The sequence below is a fragment of the Oncorhynchus keta genome, unplaced genomic scaffold (genome assembly GCF_023373465.1).
Source record: "Oncorhynchus keta strain PuntledgeMale-10-30-2019 unplaced genomic scaffold, Oket_V2 Un_contig_1663_pilon_pilon, whole genome shotgun sequence".
NCBI classification, from domain to species: domain Eukaryota; kingdom Metazoa; phylum Chordata; class Actinopteri; order Salmoniformes; family Salmonidae; genus Oncorhynchus; species Oncorhynchus keta.
Genome location: NW_026280031.1, coordinates 52,501 through 62,500, shown reverse-complemented (window position 1 = coordinate 62,500; position 10,000 = coordinate 52,501). Strand labels below are relative to the sequence as shown.

Genomic DNA, 10,000 nt, shown 5'->3' with positions numbered 1-10,000 from the left:
AGCCCTGGAGGTAACACACACACACACACGGACCTCTACCTAGAGTCTTCCTGTCCCAACACAGCCCTGGAGGTAACACACACACACACACGGACCTCTACCTAGAGTCTTCCTGTCCCAACACAGCCCTGGAGGTAACACACACACACACAGACACACATGGACGGACACTAGGGTATAATATTCTCCCTGTTTTTTTTTACAAATGTTCCATCCAGAGAATAAATCCCTTTTCTCCTGGGTAACTCTGTATTTCCTGCCCAAACAGGAAGTGTCAAACACATTAAAACCTCTACAGGATCGGTGGGGCGGTTGAGCTAACGTAGGCTAATGCGATTAGCATGAGGTTGAGCTAACGTAGGCTAACGCGATTAGCATGAGGTTGAGCTAACGTAGGCTAACGCGATTAGCATGAGGTTGAGCTAACGTAGGCTAATGCGATTAGCATGAAGGTTGAGCTAACGTAGGCTAATGCGATTAGCATGAGGTTGAGCTAACGTAGGCTAATGCGATTAGCATGAGGTTGAGCTAACGTAGGCTAATGCGATTAGCATGAGGTTGAGCTAACGTAGGCTAACGCGATTAGCATGAAGGTTGAGCTAACGTAGGCTAATGCGATGAGCATGAAGGTTGAGCTAACGTAGGCTAATGCGATTAGCATGAGGTTGAGCTAACGTAGGCTAATGCGATGAGCATGAAGGTTGAGCTAACGTAGGCTAACGCGATTAGCATGAGGTTGAGCTAACGTAGGCTAATGCGATTAGCATGAGGTTGTAAGTAACAAGAACATTTCCCAGGACATAGACATACATATCTGTTATGCTATGAAAGTCCAATTTACAGTAGCTATTACAGTGAAATAATAACATGCTATTTGTTTTGAGGAGAGTGAACAATTATGAACTAGAAAATGTATTCATAAACCAATTAGGCACATTTGGTGGGGTATTGATACAGAATTTTGAACAGAAATGCAATGGTTCATTGGATCAGTCTAAAACGTTTCACATACACTGCTTCCATCTAGTGGCCAAAATCTAAATTGCACCTGGACTGGAATAATACATGATGGCCTTTCTCTCTCATTTCAACGATGATGGTACAAACAACAACAAATAATGTTTATTATCTTTTACAAGATCTAATGTGTTATAATTCTCCTACATTAATTTTACATTTCCACAAACTTCAAAGTGTTTCCTTTTCAAATGGTATCAATAATATGCAGATCCTAGATTCAGGTCCTGAGCTACAAACAGTCAGATCCTTGATTCAGGTCCTGAGCTACAGACAGTCAGATCCTTGATTCAGGTCCTGAGCTACAGACAGTCAGATCCTAGATTCAGGTCCTGAGCTAAAGACAGTCAGATCCTTGATTCAGGTCCTGAGCTAAAGACAGTTAGATCCTTGATTCAGGTCCTGAGCTACAGACAGTTAGATCCTTGATTCAGGTCCTGAGCTAAAGACAGTTAGATCCTTGATTCAGGTCCTGAGCTACAGACAGTTAGATCCTAGATTCAGGTCCTGAGCTACAGACAGTTAGATCCTTGATTCAGGTCCTGAGCTACAGACAGTTAGATCCTAGATTCAGGTCCTGAGCTACAAACAGTCAGATCCTTGATTCAGGTCCTGAGCTACAGACAGTCAGATCCTAGATTCAGGTCCTGAGCTACAGACAGTCAGATCCTAGATTCAGGTCCTGAGCTACAGACAGTTAGATCCTAGATTCAGGTCCTGAGCTACAGACAGTCAGATCCTAGATTCAGGTCCTGAGCTACAGACAGTCAGATCCTAGATTCAGGTCCTGAGCTACAGACAGTTAGATCCTAGATTCAGGTCCTGAGCTACAGACAGTTAGATCCTTGATTCATGTCCTGAGCTACAGACAGTTAGATCCTTGATTCATGTCCTGAGCTACAGACAGTTAGATCCTAGATTCAGGTCCTGAGCTACAGACAGTCAGGTCCTGAGCTACAAACAGTTAGATCCTTGATTCATGTCCTGAGCTACAGACAGTCAGATCCTAGATTCAGGTCCTGAGCTACAGACAGTTAGATCCTAGATTCAGGTCCTGAGCTACAGACAGTCAGATCCTTGATTCAGGTCCTGAGCTACAGACAGTCAGATCCTTGATTCAGGTCCTGAGCTACAGACAGTTAGATCCTAGATTCAGGTCCTGAGCTACAGACAGTTAGATCCTTGATTCAGGTCCTGAGCTACAGACAGTCAGGTCCTGAGCTACAGACAGTTAGATCCTTGATTCAGGTCCTGAGCTACAGACAGTTAGATCCTTGATTCATGTCCTGAGCTACAGACAGTTAGATCCTAGATTCAGGTCCTGAGCTACAGACAGTCAGGTCCTGAGCTACAGACAGTTAGATCCTTGATTCATGTCCTGAGCTACAGACAGTTAGATCCTTGATTCATGTCCTGAGCTACAGACAGTCAGATCCTAGATTCAGGTCCTGAGCTACAGACAGTTAGATCCTAGATTCAGGTCCTGAGCTACAGACAGTTAGATCCTAGATTCAGGTCCTGAGCTACAGACAGTTAGATCCTTGATTCAGGTCCTGAGCTACAGACAGTCAGGTCCTGAGCTACAGACAGTTAGATCCTTGATTCATGTCCTGAGCTACAGACAGTTAGATCCTTGATTCAGGTCCTGAGCTACAGACAGTTAGATCCTTGATTCATGTCCTGAGCTACAGACAGTTAGATCCTTGATTCAGGTCCTGAGCTACAGACAGTCAGATCCTTGATTCAGGTCCTGAGCTACAGACAGTCAGATCCTTGATTCAGGTCCTGAGCTACAGACAGTCAGGTCCTGAGCTACAGACAGTCAGATCCTTGATTCAGGTCCTGAGCTACAGACAGTTAGATCCTTGATTCATGTCCTGAGCTACAGACAGTTAGATCCTTGATTCAGGTCCTGAGCTACAGACAGTCAGATCCTTGATTCAGGTCCTGAGCTACAGACAGTCAGATCCTTGATTCAGGTCCTGAGCTACAGACAGTCAGATCCTTGATTCAGGTCCTGAGCTACAGACAGTCAGATCCTTGATTCATGTCCTGAGCTACAGACAGTCAGATCCTTGATTCAGGTCCTGAGCTAAAGACAGTTAGATCCTAGATTCAGGTCCTGAGCTACAGACAGTTAGATCCTTGATTCAGGTCCTGAGCTACAGACAGTCAGGTCCTGAGCTACAGACAGTTAGATCCTTGATTCGGGTCCTGAGCTACAGACAGTTAGATCCTTGATTCATGTCCTGAGCTACAGACAGTTAGATCCTGATTCAGGTCCTGAGCTACAGACAGTCAGATCCTAGATTCAGGTCCTGAGCTACAGACAGTTAGATCCTAGATTCAGGTCCTGAGCTACAGACAGTTAGATCCTGATTCATGTCCTGAGCTACAGACAGTTAGATCCTTGATTCATGTCCTGAGCTACAGACAGTTAGATCCTAGATTCAGGTCCTGAGCTACAGACAGTCAGGTCCTGAGCTACAAACAGTTAGATCCTTGATTCATGTCCTGAGCTACAGACAGTCAGATCCTAGATTCAGGTCCTGAGCTACAGACAGTTAGATCCTAGATTCAGGTCCTGAGCTACAGACAGTCAGATCCTTGATTCAGGTCCTGAGCTACAGACAGTCAGATCCTTGATTCAGGTCCTGAGCTACAGACAGTTAGATCCTAGATTCAGGTCCTGAGCTACAGACAGTTAGATCCTTGATTCAGGTCCTGAGCTACAGACAGTCAGGTCCTGAGCTACAGACAGTTAGATCCTTGATTCGGGTCCTGAGCTACAGACAGTTAGATCCTTGATTCATGTCCTGAGCTACAGACAGTTAGATCCTAGATTCAGGTCCTGAGCTACAGACAGTCAGGTCCTGAGCTACAGACAGTTAGATCCTTGATTCATGTCCTGAGCTACAGACAGTTAGATCCTTGATTCATGTCCTGAGCTACAGACAGTCAGATCCTAGATTCAGGTCCTGAGCTACAGACAGTTAGATCCTAGATTCAGGTCCTGAGCTACAGACAGTTAGATCCTAGATTCAGGTCCTGAGCTACAGACAGTCAGATCCTTGATTCAGGTCCTGAGCTACAGACAGTCAGGTCCTGAGCTACAGACAGTTAGATCCTTGATTCATGTCCTGAGCTACAGACAGTTAGATCCTTGATTCATGTCCTGAGCTACAGACAGTTAGATCCTTGATTCAGGTCCTGAGCTATAGACAGTCAGATCCTTGATTCAGGTCCTGAGCTACAGACAGTCAGATCCTTGATTCAGGTCCTGAGCTACAGACAGTCAGATCCTTGATTCAGGTCCTGAGCTACAGACAGTCAGATCCTTGATTCATGTCCTGAGCTACAGACAGTCAGATCCTTGATTCAGGTCCTGAGCTACAGACAGTCAGATCCTTGATTCAGGTCCTGAGCTACAGACAGTCAGATCCTTGATTCATGTCCTGAGCTACAGACAGTCAGATCCTTGATTCATGTCCTGAGCTACAGACAGTCAGATCCTTGATTCATGTCCTGAGCTACAGACAGTCAGATCCTTGATTCAGGTCCTGAGCTACAGACAGTCAGATCCTTGATTCAGGTCCTGAGCTACAGACAGTTAGATCCTAGATTCAGGTCCTGAGCTACAGACAGTCAGATCCTTGATTCAGGTCCTGAGCTACAGACAGTCAGATCCTTGATTCAGGTCCTGAGCTACAGACAGTTAGATCCTAGATTCAGGTCCTGAGCTACAGACAGTTAGATCCTTGATTCAGGTCCTGAGCTACAGACAGTCAGGTCCTGAGCTACAGACAGTTAGATCCTTGATTCGGGTCCTGAGCTACAGACAGTTAGATCCTTGATTCATGTCCTGAGCTACAGACAGTTAGATCCTAGATTCAGGTCCTGAGCTACAGACAGTCAGGTCCTGAGCTACAGACAGTTAGATCCTTGATTCATGTCCTGAGCTACAGACAGTTAGATCCTTGATTCATGTCCTGAGCTACAGACAGTCAGATCCTAGATTCAGGTCCTGAGCTACAGACAGTTAGATCCTAGATTCAGGTCCTGAGCTACAGACAGTTAGATCCTAGATTCAGGTCCTGAGCTACAGACAGTTAGATCCTTGATTCATGTCCTGAGCTACAGACAGTTAGATCCTAGATTCAGGTCCTGAGCTACAGACAGTTAGATCCTTGATTCAGGTCCTGAGCTACAGACAGTCAGATCCTTGATTCAGGTCCTGAGCTACAGACAGTCAGGTCCTGAGCTACAGACAGTCAGATCCTTGATTCAGGTCCTGAGCTACAGACAGTTAGATCCTTGATTCATGTCCTGAGCTACAGACAGTTAGATCCTTGATTCAGGTCCTGAGCTACAGACAGTCAGATCCTTGATTCAGGTCCTGAGCTACAGACAGTCAGACATCCTTGATTCAGGTCCTGAGCTACAGACAGTTAGATCCTAGATTCAGGTCCTGAGCTACAGACAGTCAGATCCTTGATTCAGGTCCTGAGCTACAGACAGTCAGATCCTTGATTCAGGTCCTGAGCTACAGACAGTTAGATCCTAGATTCAGGTCCTGAGCTACAGACAGTTAGATCCTTGATTCAGGTCCTGAGCTACAGACAGTCAGGTCCTGAGCTACAGACAGTTAGATCCTTGATTCGGGTCCTGAGCTACAGACAGTCAGATCCTTGATTCAGGTCCTGAGCTACAGACAGTTAGATCCTAGATTCAGGTCCTGAGCTACAGACAGTCAGATCCTTGATTCAGGTCCTGAGCTACAGACAGTCAGATCCTTGATTCAGGTCCTGAGCTACAGACAGTTAGATCCTAGATTCAGGTCCTGAGCTACAGACAGTTAGATCCTTGATTCAGGTCCTGAGCTACAGACAGTCAGGTCCTGAGCTACAGACAGTTAGATCCTTGATTCGGGTCCTGAGCTACAGACAGTTAGATCCTTGATTCATGTCCTGAGCTACAGACAGTTAGATCCTAGATTCAGGTCCTGAGCTACAGACAGTCAGGTCCTGAGCTACAGACAGTTAGATCCTTGATTCATGTCCTGAGCTACAGACAGTTAGATCCTTGATTCATGTCCTGAGCTACAGACAGTCAGATCCTAGATTCAGGTCCTGAGCTACAGACAGTTAGATCCTAGATTCAGGTCCTGAGCTACAGACAGTTAGATCCTAGATTCAGGTCCTGAGCTACAGACAGTTAGATCCTTGATTCATGTCCTGAGCTACAGACAGTTAGATCCTAGATTCAGGTCCTGAGCTACAGACAGTTAGATCCTTGATTCAGGTCCTGAGCTACAGACAGTCAGATCCTTGATTCAGGTCCTGAGCTACAGACAGTCAGGTCCTGAGCTACAGACAGTCAGATCCTTGATTCAGGTCCTGAGCTACAGACAGTTAGATCCTTGATTCATGTCCTGAGCTACAGACAGTTAGATCCTTGATTCAGGTCCTGAGCTACAGACAGTCAGATCCTTGATTCAGGTCCTGAGCTACAGACAGTCAGATCCTTGATTCAGGTCCTGAGCTACAGACAGTTAGATCCTAGATTCAGGTCCTGAGCTACAGACAGTCAGATCCTTGATTCAGGTCCTGAGCTACAGACAGTCAGATCCTTGATTCAGGTCCTGAGCTACAGACAGTTAGATCCTAGATTCAGGTCCTGAGCTACAGACAGTTAGATCCTTGATTCAGGTCCTGAGCTACAGACAGTCAGGTCCTGAGCTACAGACAGTTAGATCCTGATTCGGGTCCTGAGCTACAGACAGTTAGATCCTTGATTCATGTCCTGAGCTACAGACAGTTAGATCCTAGATTCAGGTCCTGAGCTACAGACAGTCAGGTCCTGAGCTACAGACAGTTAGATCCTTGATTCATGTCCTGAGCTACAGACAGTTAGATCCTTGATTCATGTCCTGAGCTACAGACAGTCAGATCCTAGATTCAGGTCCTGAGCTACAGACAGTTAGATCCTAGATTCAGGTCCTGAGCTACAGACAGTTAGATCCTAGATTCAGGTCCTGAGCTACAGACAGTTAGATCCTTGATTCATGTCCTGAGCTACAGACAGTTAGATCCTAGATTCAGGTCCTGAGCTACAGACAGTTAGATCCTTGATTCAGGTCCTGAGCTACAGACAGTCAGATCCTTGATTCAGGTCCTGAGCTACAGACAGTCAGGTCCTGAGCTACAGACAGTCAGATCCTTGATTCAGGTCCTGAGCTACAGACAGTTAGATCCTTGATTCATGTCCTGAGCTACAGACAGTTAGATCCTTGATTCAGGTCCTGAGCTACAGACAGTCAGATCCTTGATTCAGGTCCTGAGCTACAGACAGTCAGATCCTTGATTCAGGTCCTGAGCTACAGACAGTCAGATCCTTGATTCAGGTCCTGAGCTACAGACAGTCAGATCCTTGATTCATGTCCTGAGCTACAGACAGTCAGATCCTTGATTCAGGTCCTGAGCTAAAGACAGTTAGATCCTAGATTCAGGTCCTGAGCTACAGACAGTTAGATCCTTGATTCAGGTCCTGAGCTACAGACAGTCAGGTCCTGAGCTACAGACAGTTAGATCCTTGATTCGGGTCCTGAGCTACAGACAGTTAGATCCTTGATTCATGTCCTGAGCTACAGACAGTTAGATCCTTGATTCAGGTCCTGAGCTACAGACAGTCAGATCCTAGATTCAGGTCCTGAGCTACAGACAGTTAGATCCTAGATTCAGGTCCTGAGCTACAGACAGTTAGATCCTTGATTCATGTCCTGAGCTACAGACAGTTAGATCCTTGATTCATGTCCTGAGCTACAGACAGTTAGATCCTAGATTCAGGTCCTGAGCTACAGACAGTCAGGTCCTGAGCTACAAACAGTTAGATCCTTGATTCATGTCCTGAGCTACAGACAGTCAGATCCTAGATTCAGGTCCTGAGCTACAGACAGTTAGATCCTAGATTCAGGTCCTGAGCTACAGACAGTCAGATCCTTGATTCAGGTCCTGAGCTACAGACAGTCAGATCCTTGATTCAGGTCCTGAGCTACAGACAGTTAGATCCTAGATTCAGGTCCTGAGTTACAGACAGTTAGATCCTTGATTCAGGTCCTGAGCTACAGACAGTCAGGTCCTGAGCTACAGACAGTTAGATCCTTGATTCGGGTCCTGAGCTACAGACAGTTAGATCCTTGATTCATGTCCTGAGCTACAGACAGTTAGATCCTAGATTCAGGTCCTGAGCTACAGACAGTCAGGTCCTGAGCTACAGACAGTTAGATCCTTGATTCATGTCCTGAGCTACAGACAGTTAGATCCTTGATTCATGTCCTGAGCTACAGACAGTCAGATCCTAGATTCAGGTCCTGAGCTACAGACAGTTAGATCCTAGATTCAGGTCCTGAGCTACAGACAGTTAGATCCTAGATTCAGGTCCTGAGCTACAGACAGTTAGATCCTTGATTCAGGTCCTGAGCTACAGACAGTCAGGTCCTGAGCTACAGACAGGTAGATCCTTGATTCATGTCCTGAGCTACAGACAGTTAGATCCTTGATTCATGTCCTGAGCTACAGACAGTTAGATCCTTGATTCAGGTCCTGAGCTACAGACAGTCAGATCCTTGATTCAGGTCCTGAGCTACAGACAGTCAGATCCTTGATTCAGGTCCTGAGCTACAGACAGTCAGATCCTTGATTCAGGTCCTGAGCTACAGACAGTCAGATCCTTGATTCATGTCCTGAGCTACAGACAGTCAGATCCTGATTCAGGTCCTGAGCTACAGACAGTCAGATCCTGAGATTCAGGTCCTGAGCTACAGACAGTCAGATCCTTGATTCATGTCCTGAGCTACAGACAGTCAGATCCTGATTCATGTCCTGAGCTACAGACAGTCAGATCCTTGATTCATGTCCTGAGCTACAGACAGTCAGATCCTTGATTCAGGTCCTGAGCTACAGACAGTCAGATCCTTGATTCATGTCCTGAGCTACAGACAGTCAGATCCTTGATTCAGGTCCTGAGCTACAGACAGTCAGATCCTTGATTCAGGTCCTGAGCTACAGACAGTCAGGTCCTGAGCTACAGACAGTCAGATCCTTGATTCAGGTCCTGAGCTACAGACAGTCAGATCCTTGATTCAGGTCCTGAGCTACAGACAGTCAGGTCCTGAGCTACAGACAGTCAGGTCCTTGATTCATGTCCTGAGCTACAGACAGTCAGATCCTTGATTCAGGTCCTGAGCTACAGACAGTCAGATCCTTGATTCAGGTCCTGAGCTACAGACAGTCAGATCCTTGATTCATGTCCTGAGCTACAGACAGTCAGATCCTTGATTCAGGTCCTGAGCTACAGACAGTCAGGTCCTGAGCTACAGACAGTCAGGTCCTGAGCTACAGACAGTCAGGTCCTGAGCTACAGACAGTTAGATCCTTGATTCAGACGAGGGGGAAAAACAGGCGGATTTGTCTGGATTTGATCAGAGTTTTGATCGAAACTCGATTCTGATCCTACCTGATTCTACCTGATCCTGCCTGATCCTACCTGATCCTACCTGATTCTACCTGATCCTGCCTGATCCTACCTGATTCTACCTGATCCTGCCTGATCCTACCTGATCCTACCTGATCCTGCCTGATTCTACCTGATCCTACCTGATCCTGCCTGATCCTACCTGAATCTACCAGATCCTGCCTGATCCTGCCCGATCCTACCTGAATCTACCTGATCCTGCCTGATCCAACCTGATCCAACCTGATCCTACCTGAATCTACCTGATCCTACCTGAATCTACCTGATCCTGCCTGATTCTACCTGAATCTACCTGATCCTGCCTGATCCTACCTGATCCTACCTGAATCTACCTGATCCTGCCTGATTCTACCTGATCCTGCCTGATCCTACCTGAATCTACCTGATCCTGCCTGATCCAACCTGATCCTACCTGATCCTGCCTGATTCTACCTGATCCTACCTGATCCTG

At 46.4% G+C, this 10,000-nt stretch overlaps 1 protein-coding gene and 1 long non-coding RNA gene across 5 annotated transcripts in view; both read left to right on the top strand.

The window, feature by feature from the left end:
- The window catches only part of LOC127919424 (WD repeat-containing protein 19-like), a 116,202-nt gene that overhangs the window by 64,708 nt on the left and 41,494 nt on the right, over positions 1–10,000 (top strand). The window lies entirely within an intron of this gene.
- Positions 1,447–8,755, top strand: LOC127919426 (uncharacterized). 4 transcript variants are annotated; one of them, XR_008102908.1, is made up of 4 exons: positions 1,447–1,731; positions 4,645–5,073; positions 5,750–6,747; positions 8,152–8,755. It is a non-coding gene; the product is annotated as an uncharacterized LOC127919426 (long non-coding RNA). The 4 variants fall into 4 exon arrangements; XR_008102907.1 differs by having other exon boundaries at positions 1,447–1,836; XR_008102909.1 differs by lacking the exon at positions 4,645–5,073 and having other exon boundaries at positions 1,447–1,836.